At 53.2% G+C, this 13,621-nt stretch overlaps 1 long non-coding RNA gene and 2 other non-coding genes across 3 annotated transcripts; 1 reads left to right on the top strand and 2 right to left on the bottom strand.

The window, feature by feature from the left end:
• Positions 1-3,379: 3,379 nt before the first annotated feature.
• On the bottom strand, positions 3,380-6,729 carry LOC139042016 (uncharacterized). Its single transcript, XR_011498205.1, has 3 exons — positions 6,059-6,729; positions 5,753-5,922; positions 3,380-4,575 (listed from the first exon to the last, which is right to left on the bottom strand). It is a non-coding gene; the product is annotated as an uncharacterized lncRNA (long non-coding RNA).
• On the top strand, positions 5,745-5,908 carry LOC139042116 (U1 spliceosomal RNA). The gene has a single exon (XR_011498362.1). It is a non-coding gene; the product is annotated as a U1 spliceosomal RNA (small nuclear RNA).
• A 2,447-nt stretch (positions 6,730-9,176) lies between the features above and the next one.
• TRNAQ-CUG (transfer RNA glutamine (anticodon CUG)) lies at positions 9,177-9,248 on the bottom strand. The gene has a single exon. It is a non-coding gene; the product is annotated as a tRNA-Gln (tRNA).
• Between the last annotated feature and the right edge of the window lie 4,373 nt (positions 9,249-13,621).

Genomic DNA, 13,621 nt, shown 5'->3' on the forward strand with positions numbered 1-13,621 from the left:
GCTTCCAGCCCCAGCAGAGGAGATAAAGGATTTCGAAGATGAGCATTCTTGGCTGTTTATCTCCATGGTGGATGGCAGACTCTGGCGTCAGGAAGCTGAGGAGTTGGGGCCTGGGAAGCTTTAGTTTCTCGATATTCTCTGGACCTTAGGTTCCCTGTAATAGACTCCAAGGTCCTGTGACTAGTTACAACTTTAGTGGGGGCCCAGCGTGAGGCCATCTGAGCTTTTAACAATTTGTAATTTCTATTTGGTTGTAAAGCTCAGGGAGTCAGAGGTTAAAGAAACAAATATTTACATATGAGTGTAACTAAAGAAGCAGGGAATGGGTTGTGCTTTTGGTTTTAATCCCATATTTGCAGGGTTCAGTGTAGGGGAACCCATATCGGGGCTGGTATTAATTAAGTCTGTAATATCAGGAATTCAACAAGACCTAATAGAGTGCCCTGGTGAGTGCCAGCCCCTGTGTTCAGCAAGGGGGCCCATGGGTGACCATCACCATGACCTTTGCACTCAAGGAGCTCTGTGCTGGACCCAGGAATCTGAAGAAGGAAGCGGCAGCACCCCACTGGCCCGAAGCCCTCTGGGAAGGGTGGGCAAACGCTCCTTCTCTGACTGCTGTATGTCCTTCCCACTCATTCCAGCCCACACATCCACCCCGGGCCTGGGGAGTGCTGGCAATGAAGGGCAGTCGGGTGAAGACGGGAAAAGCCATCACAGGAGCCCACAGGGTGTTCAGATTTCCTTGGGGCCCACTCGGCTCAGTCCCGGGAGTGTCGTGGTCCTGGGTGACCCCAGGGGTGCTGGCTTTTGAGTCAAGTCATGGGCAAGGAGAGTTGAGGGGAGGCTATTCAGCTGCCCTTCTGCCTTCGCATGGTGGAAGGCACAGGTGTCAAATGAGATGAACAACGCGATTCATTATGGTAGTCTGTGTGGTTTTCTGAGCCTTGGAGCTTGAGGTTTCCCCCTCTTCCCTTCTAGGTTCTTTGGCTGGTCTAATGATTAAATTGACACAAGACAGATTAACAGGAGGAAAAACAAATTTTGTACTTTCAGGAGACCCTTAAAAATATGAGACTCAAAGGCAGTCGGGCAACTGAGGCTTATATGTCATCCTGAGCTAAGGAATGGGATGGGGCCAGGGGCTTCAAAGGAGAGGAGGCTCAGTCACAAGACAGTAAGAAGAACAGATGTTTGGTAATCAGTTGTTTGCCCTGCCATACAGATAAGTCTTTCAGATAAAACAGTTCTCTCTGGTAATAGCTCTCTTTCTGGTACAGGCCCCTATTTAAATTCTTTTAGGCTGTTAAGGGAGAGGTAGGTTTCTCCTGAGTCTGCTGAGCAACAACTGCCTTCAGCTCAAAACAATCCACATGCCAGAGTGGCACATTTTAGAGTGGCACACTCTGCCCCTGTCGCCCAGAGAAGTCCCTAAAACATTTTCCATGTCTAATGCTGTGTTTTCAAGTTGTGCTTGCTTATAGGAGCTAAGGCAGAACACTGCCAGATGGCCAAACCGCAGAACCGGTCCAAACCAGAAAGGTCCAAGATAGTAATGGGGGGCCGGGAGCAAGAGGAAACGTGTGCAAAGGTGCTGTCTGCAAGTAGGGAAGATCTGCCCATGCCCCAAATGCCCCCACCCTGAGTGATGATGCAGAGACCTCCTCTCCCTTCATACCCCATAAGAACCCTGCTCAGCTTCCCTTTGAGGAAAAGGTGTTTTAGAGCATGAACTCTGCCTCCTCCATTCATTAATCAATAAATAAAGTTTCTGCTCTGCTATTCCGAACCTGGTCTAGTTCTATTGGCAGCAGGGACTCCAAGTCACCAATCCCTTAGGGTTCGGTAACATTCCCTTTCAAGGGGCAGAGACAAGGGGAGAGGGAGTTCTCTGGTGTCTCTTACAAGGGCACGAATCCCATCATGAGTGCCCCACCTTCCAGACCTCATCTAATTCTGATCACCTCCCAAAGGCCCTATCTACAAATACTGTTACACTGGGGGAGGGGAGGGCCTCTGTATGAACGTTAGGGGGATACATTTGAGTCCATAGCAATGGGAAGTAGCCACCAGACCCAAGGAGACCTGCCATCTCAGGGAGGATCACTAGACAGGACCACGGCCTTTGGAGGAGGAATCTACGAGTGACACCAACCTGAGGCCTGGCAGGGAGGTTGCTGGGGGCTTTAAAAATGCCCTGGCTTCTGGGGCTGGCCCCGTGGCCGAGTGGTTAAGTTCGCGCGCTCTGCTGCAGGCGGCCCAGTGTTTCGTTGGTTCGAATCCTGGGCGCGGACATGGCACTGCTCATCAGACCACGCTGAGGCAGCGTCCCACATGCCACAACTAGAGGGACCCACAACGAAGAGTATACAGCTGTGTACCGGGGGGCTTTGGGGAGAAAAAGGAAAAAAAAATAAAATAAAATCTTTAAAAAAAAAAAATGCCCTGGCTTCTCTCCCCTCCTCTCTGATCTCCTTGCACTGGCTGCACGCACCTGGATCCAGAGGACAAGGAAGACCAGGAAATGCTGGCTGTGGGGGTCAGCCTCAGGCACTCGGATCAGAGGAGAAAGGTAGAGAGGGAATCCGGAAGGGCAGAGAATAGCCAGTGCCAATGTGTAATACGACAGAGAGAACTTTCTAAACGTGCAGCTGGTAACACAGGGAACACACGCAAGGAGAAGTGTTGAAAGTAATTTTCAGGGAAAGGTAAAGCATGACTCGCATAGTTACAACGATGAACACATGTTAAAGGATGTATTTCACTCATAAGATAGAGGGTAGCAGACGGATGTTAAAAATCCGTCCAAAGGGAGAGTGAAAACAACACAAAGTAAAGTGCTTGGGAGTAAAGGACTACGGAGAGGAATTGCAAATGGAGACTGAACTCTTTCATTCTCTGGCTGGAGGAAGTAAATTATGATAACTGCCAGGAAGGACAAATTTACATATCCATCAGTAACCCACAATTTCCAAAGAATTACTAAAAAGCTCAAGGTCAATGTACAGAGCTAGAATCTGATAACCTGGAAGGATGTGCTGCAGCAGACGCTTACTTCTCCTTGGAAACAAATTTCTATTTCTCCAGGAGACAACTTAACAACGACAACAACAACAACAACAAGACACCCTATAGTTTAACAGTCTCAGAGGTGATGAAACTATGAAACAAGAACTGGTTGCAAGAAAGAAAGGAACACTTAAGAGAAAAACATAACAGTTGGCTATTAAAGCCATAATAGTAGAAACAGGACAAAACAATTAGAGTTGGAGGATAACGTCAAGAGCGTTTCCCAGAAAGCAAAGCAAGAGCAAGGAAGTAGAAACAGGCATTCAGTTTGATGCCAAACCCCTTAATCTCAAGTTCGTGTGCACACTAGGCCAATCACTGAGACACCAGCGCTTGGAGATGGAGAAAGGTTTATTCGAATTGGCGGAGAAGGCGGGAGGATAGGTTCTCTCAAATCCACCTGAACGAGAGAAGAAAGCAGGGGTTTTTACAGAGCTAAGGGGCTTGGCAGGAGCAGTTTCTCAGGAGAAACCAAGGGGTCACGCGTGTTTCTTTCACTCCTGATAAGCCCTTGGGCAGTCTCACTTCTGGGCATCAACAGCAGCTGAGGGCCGGTTATCTGCTGAGTGGTGATCTCTGGTGATTGGTGATCGTAACTTCCTTGAAGGCATTCTCTTCCTTCTGTGAAACAAGCTCATAAATCCCTGTGAGCCTTGAGTCACCCCTCTGGTTAAACAAGAAAACGGCAAATTGACAAGACCGACTTCCTTTCAGCTAGGTCTGTGTTGGGGACAAGGTCGAAAGGTCACATTGACTATTGACGGTGACCCTCGGGTCCCCGGGTTCAAGTTCAGGAAAGTGGATGAGCCCAGGAGGTGCAAACATGAATAATGTCAACTGAAATAAAGAATCGTGATAAAAGTTACTTGAAAGAGTTCGTTCAATAACCAAAGGTGAGGACTCGAGCCTGGGAAACAGCTCAACGGAGCGTCCTGCAGGAACTGCTCTGACGGAGGTCTACAGATCTGAGCACAGTTTATGTGCCTTCTTACGAGGCCGTCCATAAGAGCAGAAAGGGGCTTACTCATGAACAGTCCTATACGCCAACAATCAAACGGCGAAACCCTCCCTCCGTGGCAGGGTACATCTGGTTTTTCTCTCGTTTATAAAGTAAGAATTTCTTGGTTACGTACCCTGGAATGCTGATGTCATCATCTATGTGGGGAGGGAGGCAAGTCCCAGGGTGGCGAGGTACCCCCCCGAACCTAAAGACGTAGCGAGAGGGTATGAGAGCTGGGTACCCTTTCTCTCTTCTGGTTGCAGATCTTTTCTCGCTGGCGTCTTCCGTCACGAGGTGAAGGGTTGCGAGGTCATTCTGACACAGGCTTAAGATGACCTCCAAGGCCGCCTCGCTGTACAGCCTAGATTTTGCACTGACTCTAAGCCTATGCGGCTTGCTTGCCAGTTTTGCCTGTTAGACCGGGGAGAGGGGTCCTGATTATTCGTTCACCATAACACGTGTCCCAGAAAGGGGATGGGGAAAAAAGCATCCAAAACGCTTTTGCACACCTAAAGATTGAAAGTAACGTGAATGAAATTTTCGATGGACGAAACTGAACTTTCAAGAACGGAACAGCTTTCGCTGGCAGTCGTGATGCTTAATGCGTTTCAATATGATTCAATATGATCCACAGATCAAGGCTGCCCCAGGGAGAGAAGCCCAAGGTGTCCTGGCCTACATGCCGATCTATAGGACCCAATGGATTTTACGGTGTGGATTAGGGTTGCCCCAGGGAGAGAAGCCCAGGGCATCCTGGCCTACATGCCCATCTCTATGACCAGATTCACATCTAAAGTTATAGACCACACAGTAACCAGACCCCATCTGCACTGAAACCATTTAATGACTTCTTACGTCATCTTTTCTTTGTGTGGTAGAAATAAGTCAGGTACCCATGCCTTATAAATTTAGCCCCAACTCTCAACACACTGCAGCAGCTCTTCACTGCCCATGGGTCCTGTCCCCATGCAGCAGCCCTTCACTGCCCATGGGTCCTATCCCCATGCCATTCCATACTATTCTCTGAATAAAAGAGCACTACTGCCAGACCTTGAGAGTCCAAGAAATCTTTCTTTCAACTCCTGGACTCACCGAGCCCGCATCAAATAGACACACACACACACACACACACACACACACACACAGCGCTACATCACAAAGATAAGTGGATTTGAAAGGAACCGGTTTCCTCTGTAACGGGAAGCCATTACTTCCAGAAGGGCGCAGGGGTTGAGCCGACCGCCAGACAGGCGCTGGGCAGGGCTAGAGTTAGGAAGCCGCGCGCGCCGCCCCAACGGGTCGGAGTGGGGAGGAAGGAGGGAGAGGCCGACGTGACTTCCCCCACCGGCCGCCGGTTCGCCGGCTGACCGGCTGGAGGTCGCGGGAGGAGGGAGGAGACGGTGGCGGCGGGGCGTGGGCTGGAGGGAAGGGCTGTTTGTCGTGACGTCACGGACAGGGCGGGTCCCATGCAGATATGGCAGCGCAGGGGCTGCTGTGTCGTGATCTGCCGCTTAAACACAATATGCTCTCCCGTGGTGTGGGAGCGAGTCCAGGGCTGTTGCTTGAAACCGCGTGTGCGAGCGGTGTGGAAGGGCTAGGGAGGCTCGGGGAGCAAAGTGACCGTGTGTGTACAGTGCGAGGCGTCTGAGCGTGGGCCGGGGAGGGAGGTCGCGTTCTCATACTTACCTGGCAGGGGAGATACCATGATCACGAAGGTGGTTTTCCCAGGGCGAGGCTTATCCACTGCACTCCGGATGTGCTGACCCCTGCGATTTCCCCAAATGTGGGAAACTCGACTGCATAATTTGTGGTAGTGGGGGACTGCGTTCGCGCTTTCCCCTGGTTTTCGTCGCTGTCTGAAAAGCAGAAGGACGGAGGCTTCGGAGTTAGGTATCTGCGTTTTCCGCTTCTTCCTCAGCAGCCTGCAGCGTTCTCCAGCGTCGTGGCGGCTTCGGTACAGGGCGTCTGCGTTTTGCTTAGCTGGGCGCTTACCATAGTAGGTGCTTGTTCTCTTGGTGTCCCAGCGCGGTCCGCTTCTCGGCGTCAGCGAGTCTCTGCTGCGTTGGCGCACAGGGACGGATAAGGTCTTGCTCCGAGTCCTACTCGACGCCGAAGCTTTCAGGAGAACGGCGCTGGGGCATCCTCCTGTGGGCGGCGAGGGCGTGTGCTCGCCCTTGTCATGGTCTGAGGTAGGAGCTGCCTACAACTGTTCCAGGTGTTGTCCCCGTTGAGTTGAAGGCATGACACGCTTATTTTGTGTGGGGAGGCGGCGCCGTCCTGGTGCCTGGGACATCTTGCACGTATAGGCCACGCAAGTCAGAACCGCAGTCGGACCTGAGTCTTGCCAGGATAGCCTGCCTGTCGTCCTCCCAGGAATGGACCATAGGAAGTCTTGGGAGGAGCCGTGACCAGTTTCCCATGTGCCCAGCTACTGAGAGGCCGCAACTGCGCAGCCTTCCTACCCATCTCCTGCCCTTTCAATATCGACTCTTTCCTCAGACTTCGTTTCTTGAGTGTCAGCTGCCGTGCTTGATGTCTTGCTTCTGCACCTTACACCGTTGCTGGCCACTTCCCAAGACACCATCCCACCCATCCTCCCCACCCCAAAGCAGCCTCTTCCTATGTCGGCCTCCAGCTTCCTCTTCCCCCCCACCTCTTCTCTCAGCCCCCTCTTCTTACCTCCACAGGCACACAGCAGGAGCGAGCCCTCAGCCTCCAGTTTGCACCTGCCGTGCTTCAGTAGCCTGGAGAATTAGGAATCCTCCTTGATATCCCTTCTCCTTAAGTGGGAGTAGGAAGCGTAAACAACACAACCTCCCCACTCCCACCCCCATGCCCACCCCACCGTCAGAAGTAACTTTAGTTTTTCCCCTGTCCCAAAGTGCCGGGATATCGTGAAACCGAGAACGAAGAAGTTGAAAAGACTCTTCCCTGGCCTAGAAGAAGAGAGAGAAAAACAAAACTTCGAGATAAGCTTTGCTAACTGCAGCTGTGCATACTCAGCATAATCAACTGTGGTTCGAAAACAACCAGGTCTTTCTGTCCCTCCTCAGTATGGCAGGGAGCTGTCTTTCCCGGAAAGTCAAGGTCCAGACATCAAGATTCTGCCTCACAAGCCCAAGCAGGCTGAAGATGAAAACTAACCAGAAAAGTCCAGACAGTTAGGGGAAGACAAATTCAGTCTTCAAGGCCAAACAAACCCAGGCTGGTGACCACCCACGCCCCCTCCCCTACCTAAAACCCCTACCTTTTTCCCTTCGAGGAGACGGATCTAAGTTTTCACTCTCATCTCCACGTCTGGCCGCCTTTGGATAATAAACCTCTTCTCTTGTCACAAGCCTGGCGTTCCAGCGACTGGCCCTCGTGTGCGGTGGCGAAACGAACCTGTGTCGGTGTTCGCTAACAACTGAACTACAATCCGGAAGAAAACCCCAGATCCGGTGTTGGGAGTCGTGGGCATTTGGCCGACCCCTTTCCCAGGACGTGTCTGTTCTCGTACCTCCCCCACCCTCGCTTCTGATCCCCAACGTCCTGGCGGACAGAAACTCCCCGGCCAAAGAGAAAAGGCGGGGACCGAGGCGGGGTGGACGATCGCGCCCCCTCGTGGCCGGCGCCCGCAGACCCGCTCGGCCGCAGAAGCTACCGAGACCCGCGCCGGGCTGGCGGCGGCGGCGGCGGCGGCGGCGGCGGGGTGCGGGCGGGACACAAGGGCGCGTCCAAAGAAAACCGACTGAAAAGCACAGGATGCCGAGGGAGCGTTCAGGACGTTGAAAGCAGAGGTCGCACGTCCTACGGACGGATCCGGTTCGATGAACAAGAGCCGTGAACCTCTCTTCTCCCCGGCAGCGGGAGGTCTCCTTGCTCAAAAGGGGAATATCCGAACCAAGACGGAAGCCAACTCTCAGTGCCTTACAGACGGGAAAGCTTGGGTTTTTAGAGTGCCTAACGGACTTCCCCAGCCTTGAGGCCGTCAGCCCTGCTGTGCCCCGGAGCCCTGGTCGAGGAGCTTCTGAGCGAAAGGCGCCCGGAGGAGGACGCCGTCCGCAGCGCGGGAGGCCCGCGGTCGCCCCGCCCCGCGCGTGCCCACGGGGCGGGAGAGCTGGGGCGCGCCTCCGCCCGCTGCCGGCCTCGGGCGTCTTCTCCGCGGAGCCAGGGGGCGGCAGGACGCACGGGGAGCCCGCGGGCCCGCGCCTCGGAGCTGCCCGCGCTCGGCTCACCCGCGGCCCCGGAGGAGCCCGGGCCGGGGCGGCCGGCGCTCGGGGACCCCCGGTCTCCACCGACGCCGGGCTCCGCGGCCCGGAGTCCTGGTTCCGGCGCAGCTGGGGGCGGAGGGAGGAGACCCTCCCCCCCCCCCCCCCCCCCCCGGGGTCGGGCTCCGAAGTCGAGTGTGACAGCGGCCTTGAGCGTCCCGCGGGGACTTAGGAGCTGGACGTTCTGACCGCAGCCCGAGTGCGTCAGACTTAGAATAAATGAACACTCTGAATGAAACGGGTCGTTTAAAGAAAAGACGGCGCCTCCAGGCCGGGTCTCGAAGCGTCGACCCCGAAACCCAGACACCCTGGCCGAGGGCCGCGCCGGCCGCCGCCTCCCTCCCCGCGTCTCCCGCGGACCCCTCTCTCTCCCACCAGGAGCCCGCGGGTCCGAAGACAAGACGGGCCGCGCGGGGGCCCCTCGTGGTGCGGGACGGAGCGGACGCCGCCTCTGCCTTTGGCCCCGAGGCCCGAGGGTGACCCTGCCGAGGGGCTGGCCCTGGCTCGGTCGCCGGGACCCTGGGCGGCGGGGCCGGGGCCTCCGAGGCGCCGCGACGGGCGGAGCTGCGCGGGGCCAGCGGGGGCACCGCAGGCTGGGAGGGACCCCGCCACGCCGGCCCTGTCCGTGTGGACGCGCCCGCACAGAACCCGGTGTCCGGGACCCCGACTCCCGCGGAGGAGGCGGGAGAGCGCGGGGGACGCGGCGGCAGGAGCGGGAGGGGCGAGGGACCGGGAGCAGCGCGGGCCGAGGAGCTTCCTTTCCGGGGCCCCGCACCTTCCTCTGCGACAGCGGGGCGCGAGGGCGACACCGCACACGGTTTGAAGAGTAAAAAGTGGCGTTCATCCTGAAGGGACGGGCAAGGTCCCACCGAGATTTGAACTCGGATCGCTGGATTCAGAGTCCAGAGTGCTCACCATTACACCATGGAACCCCCGCGGGAGCCGCGCCTTCCGCGCTCGCCAGAGCGGGCGGGTGAGTCCTCCCCGGGCGCCCGCGGCTCCCGCGCACACTCCCAAGGCTTCCCTTCCCGGGACAGTGGAGCTGCGTGCGTGGCCGTCCGCCTCGCTTTCTCTCTGCGCCCCCCCTCCTTTGATTGACTTCTCCTCACTTCACTCGCACCTCGGAAAAGGAGGTGAGATCCACTCTTGGGCTTCGGGCCCGGGAAGAGGAGCCCTTGACGCCTCCCTCCTAAGCCGCCTATTCCGCCTCAGTTTACCAGAGTCTCCTGTCCTGAGGTGACACTTCTGCAAACAGTAGCCTTGCTTTCCTCTTCGTTGCCTTCTCACTTTTCCCATGGCCCAGAGAGGGCAGACGGTTGTCAGGGCGGGACTTGGGACTTCCTGGGTCCCTTGGCCGCGCAGCACCCAGCACGTCCCAAAGCCGCCACCGCCTCCTCCACGTCATATATACGACGGTGTGTCCGCAGTGGAGCGGGGTGGGGAGGCGGGGGAGCTTTCCTTTTCTTCTTCATGCACCTCTGGGGGATTTGTTGTGGTCGTTGTAATTCTTTCTTACAACAAACGCATAGTTGTTACATTCACGATACAGAGTTATCAACCGTGTTTAACGTTTATATCAAACACTCAGACCAACCAGACCATACTCACCTGCGGTGACTCAAAATCAACCGCCCACCGTGGAGGCCACGAGGCAGGGCCCTGACAATTATACAGCCACAGACTCTCTTCTGAGAGCTTGGCCAAGTCAATTCCATCCCACCTTCTCAATATATCACGACCCGGAAACTGCACGGATTTAAAACATGTACACTATCAGGGCACCCAAGAGCGCTTCATCGCTGGGTCGTAGGGGATGTGGACCCAAGTTGCCTTCACAGTGTATGCAGCTTTTCTGTACTCAAAATACCACCACACTACATATTTACACGGGTAATAGATATAAGTTCATATTATACGCCAAAACCACAATCTGTGTATTTCATCTTCCCCTTTATTTCTTCACTGTGTCCCAAAGCCGTCTCTCCCCTGATCCAATAGACGGAACAGAAAAACTAGCATCAACCGGAGCGAAAAGAAAGCGGCTGACTAAAGAACAGAGTCCGAGAGACGCCCAGCGTCGCTGGAAGAGGTAGTTTGTCCCAAGAGACTAGGTGAGGGTTGAATGAAGGAGGAAGGAGGCAAAGGGGCTGCTCTGGTTCTGGGGAGGAAGTTGTCCTCCTCAGAGTGTGAGGGGACGCCGACGCGTCCTCCTGGAAAACCAAGACGTCGAGCGGTAACAAACACCACAGAGCACTCCTCCAGCAGGACGGGAAGATCAGCCAAGGTCTATGACTGCAAGGAACAGAAACGGACTCCGGCTGACTTAAGAAGGAAAGGAATCTGTTTGAAAGGACGCTGGGAGATCACACAGAAGGAAAGGCCGGGAAACCCGGAGAACCGAGCACCGGGCTCTGACGAGGGGCAGGGAGAGAATCAAACGACGTTAGAACCACGACGGGCGGAGAGACTGTCCTTGAGGGGCGAATGCACGTTGGGGCTGAGAGCCCGAGGCCAGCGGTGGGGCTGTGGCGGTCGTGGCTGGCGGCAGCTGGAGTGAGGGCGGCCGGTGAACCGAACTCGCCTGGGAATGTGACTCCTCCCCCTCCCCTTCCCGCTCCTCCTCTGCCTCTCCGCGCTCCCTCCTTCGCCCGTTCTGTTCCTCCTCCCGTTCTACTGCTCCAGCCCTCTCTCCTCGGCTCTCCGTCTTCCTGGCTCTCTCTCCCCTCGTCCCCTTTCCCCGGCCTTCTGGTCCTCCCGCATCTCCTTCTTCCTTCGCGATCGCCCCTCCGCGCTGCTCCTCCCCTCGCCCGGAATGAACGCCGCCAGAACTTCGCGATGGGTTTCCGCAGTTGTGAGGAAGGTGAGGGAACAGTTTCCACCCACGCGAGAAGCACGAATGCTTTTCTCTCTGGTCAGGACTCTTCGCGGGTCTTTGGGAGGCTGAGTGAGGTGGCCCCGAAGTGGGGCGACTGAGCGTCCACAGCCGGTTCCTTGGGGTCCGGACAGCGTGGGCCTCAGGATGACCCAGGACGACCCCGAGGCGGCAGCGACTAAACGTAAGGAACCTCTGTTCCAGCACCACTTACATCTGACCACCCAAGTTTGCGGAAATGTGATTCGGCCGGAATCCTTCCCTGCTACTAACTCCAGGAAGAAAAAGGCGCTGGGTTCTCGGGCGGGACCACCTCGCCCCCTCGTGGCCACCTCGGGAACGGCGCACAGGGATCCGCACAGACGCAGAAGCTGCAGGGACCGGGGATGCGAGACAAGGTCGGTTCCAAAGAAAACCAAACACGCACACATACAAACATGGTGTAGTAGGAAGGAAAGTAGGAGGGAGCAGGAAGGAGAGGACATTTTTCAAGGAAAGCATTCTCCCACCCCGATCTATTTCCTATCCCTTGAAAATATTACCTTCGTGAGGTGTAATACGCGCCCTATGGACTGCACCTATTAAAAATGTATCATTTGGTAAGTTTCGACATAAATATACACCAGTGAAACCATCACCGCCAAGATGGTGAGCATGTCCGTCACCCCAGAAGCCACCTTACGCGCCTTTGTAGTGCCTCCCTCTGCTTCTCCCCGGGTGGCCACTGAGCTGCTTTCTGTCGCTAGAGATTAGTTTAAAATACTAATGCTTTTATATAGATGTAATGATACGTCATGGACTTCTTTATTTGGCTTATTTCACTGAGCATAATTATCTTGAAAATCATTCATTTCGTTGCATGTATCAATAACGGTTCCTTCCTTTTAACTGCTAGAATTCCAACGTGTGGCTGTACCACAGTTTGTTTATCCCTTTGCTCGTTGATGGGCATTTCGTTTGTTTTCAGTTTGGGGCTATTAAGAATAAAGCTGCTAGAAATATCTGTGCACAGGTCTTAGCATGGACGTATGCTTTCTTTTCTCCACGTAGGAGTGGAACGGCTGGAGTCCAGCCACTATGTTAGGTGTATGATCAACTTTTAAAGAAACTGCCAAACTGTTTTCCCAGGTGGTTATGCCATGCCACATTCCCAGTAGCAGGGTTGGGAAGTTCTAGTTCCTCGACAGCGTTGTCAACACTCGGCACGGTCGCTCTTTTAAATGTCAGCCCCTCTAGTAGGTTTGTGGGATGTTTCACTGTGGTTTTAATTTTCATTTCCCTAATGACTAATGATGTTGGGTGTCTTTACATGTGCTTGTTTGACACATGTATATCTACTTTGTGAAGCATTTGCTCAAACCTTTTGTCCACCTTTAAATATTGTGGGGTTTTTTTTTCTTGCTACAGACTTTTAAGAGTTTTCTAAAAATATATTTTGGATACAAGTCTTTCATCAGACATATGCTTTGAAAATCTTTTCTCCCAGTCCGTGGCTCGTCTTTTCGTTCTGTTACCAATGTCTCTTAAAGAACAGAAAGTTTCAGCTTTGATGAAGTCCAGTTTACCGATTTGTTCTTTTATGGATCGTGTTTTTGGTGTAGGAGTTAAGAAAGATTTTTCTCCTGTGCTTTCTTCTAGAAGTTTTATAATCGTAGAGTTTATACTTTTAAGTTCATGATCCATCTTGAGTTAATTTTTGCATCTATTGTGAGATACGGGTCAAAGTTCTTTTTACAGATAGACGCATAGGTAGATGGATACACGGATAGGTAGGTAGGTAAATAGAGAGAGAGATAGAGAGAGAGATAGACAGAGAGTTGTTTCAGCACCCTTTGCTGTATAGATTGTCCTTTCTCTACTGAATTGCCTGTGCACCTTTCTCAAAATCAGTTGTCCTTATATGTGTGGGTCTCTTTCAGGACACTTTGTTCTTTTCCTTGCATTCATTTATCTTCTTTGATGCAAACATCACATTTTCTTGATTATTGTAGCACTGTAAGTCTTGAAGTTAGGTAGTGTTAGCCTTCAAACTTTGTTCTCACTTGTCAAAGTTGTTTTCCTAAGTCCTTCGCATTTCCGTATGAATTTTAGAAGCTGTTTGTCAATTTCTACAAACAATTTTGCTGGAATTTTGATTGGGATTGCATTGCTTCTATAGATCAATTTGAGGACAACTGACATCGTAATAATATTGAGTCTTCTGAACGATGAGCAAAGGACATCAGTCCGTTTATTTAAGTCTTCTTTAGTTTCCCTTGGCAATGTTCTGTAGTGTTTAGCACATAGGTTTTCTTAAATTTTGATTCTGTTGTAACTGGCATTTAAAAGAATTCCATTTTCTGATTGTTTGTTGCTAGCATATAGAAGTAAAATTAATTTTTATATATTGATTGTGTATCCCGCAGCCTTGCTAAAACCAGTTACTAGTTGTAG

Source organism: Equus asinus, chromosome 25, assembly GCF_041296235.1.
Source record: "Equus asinus isolate D_3611 breed Donkey chromosome 25, EquAss-T2T_v2, whole genome shotgun sequence".
Classification (NCBI taxonomy): domain Eukaryota; kingdom Metazoa; phylum Chordata; class Mammalia; order Perissodactyla; family Equidae; genus Equus; species Equus asinus.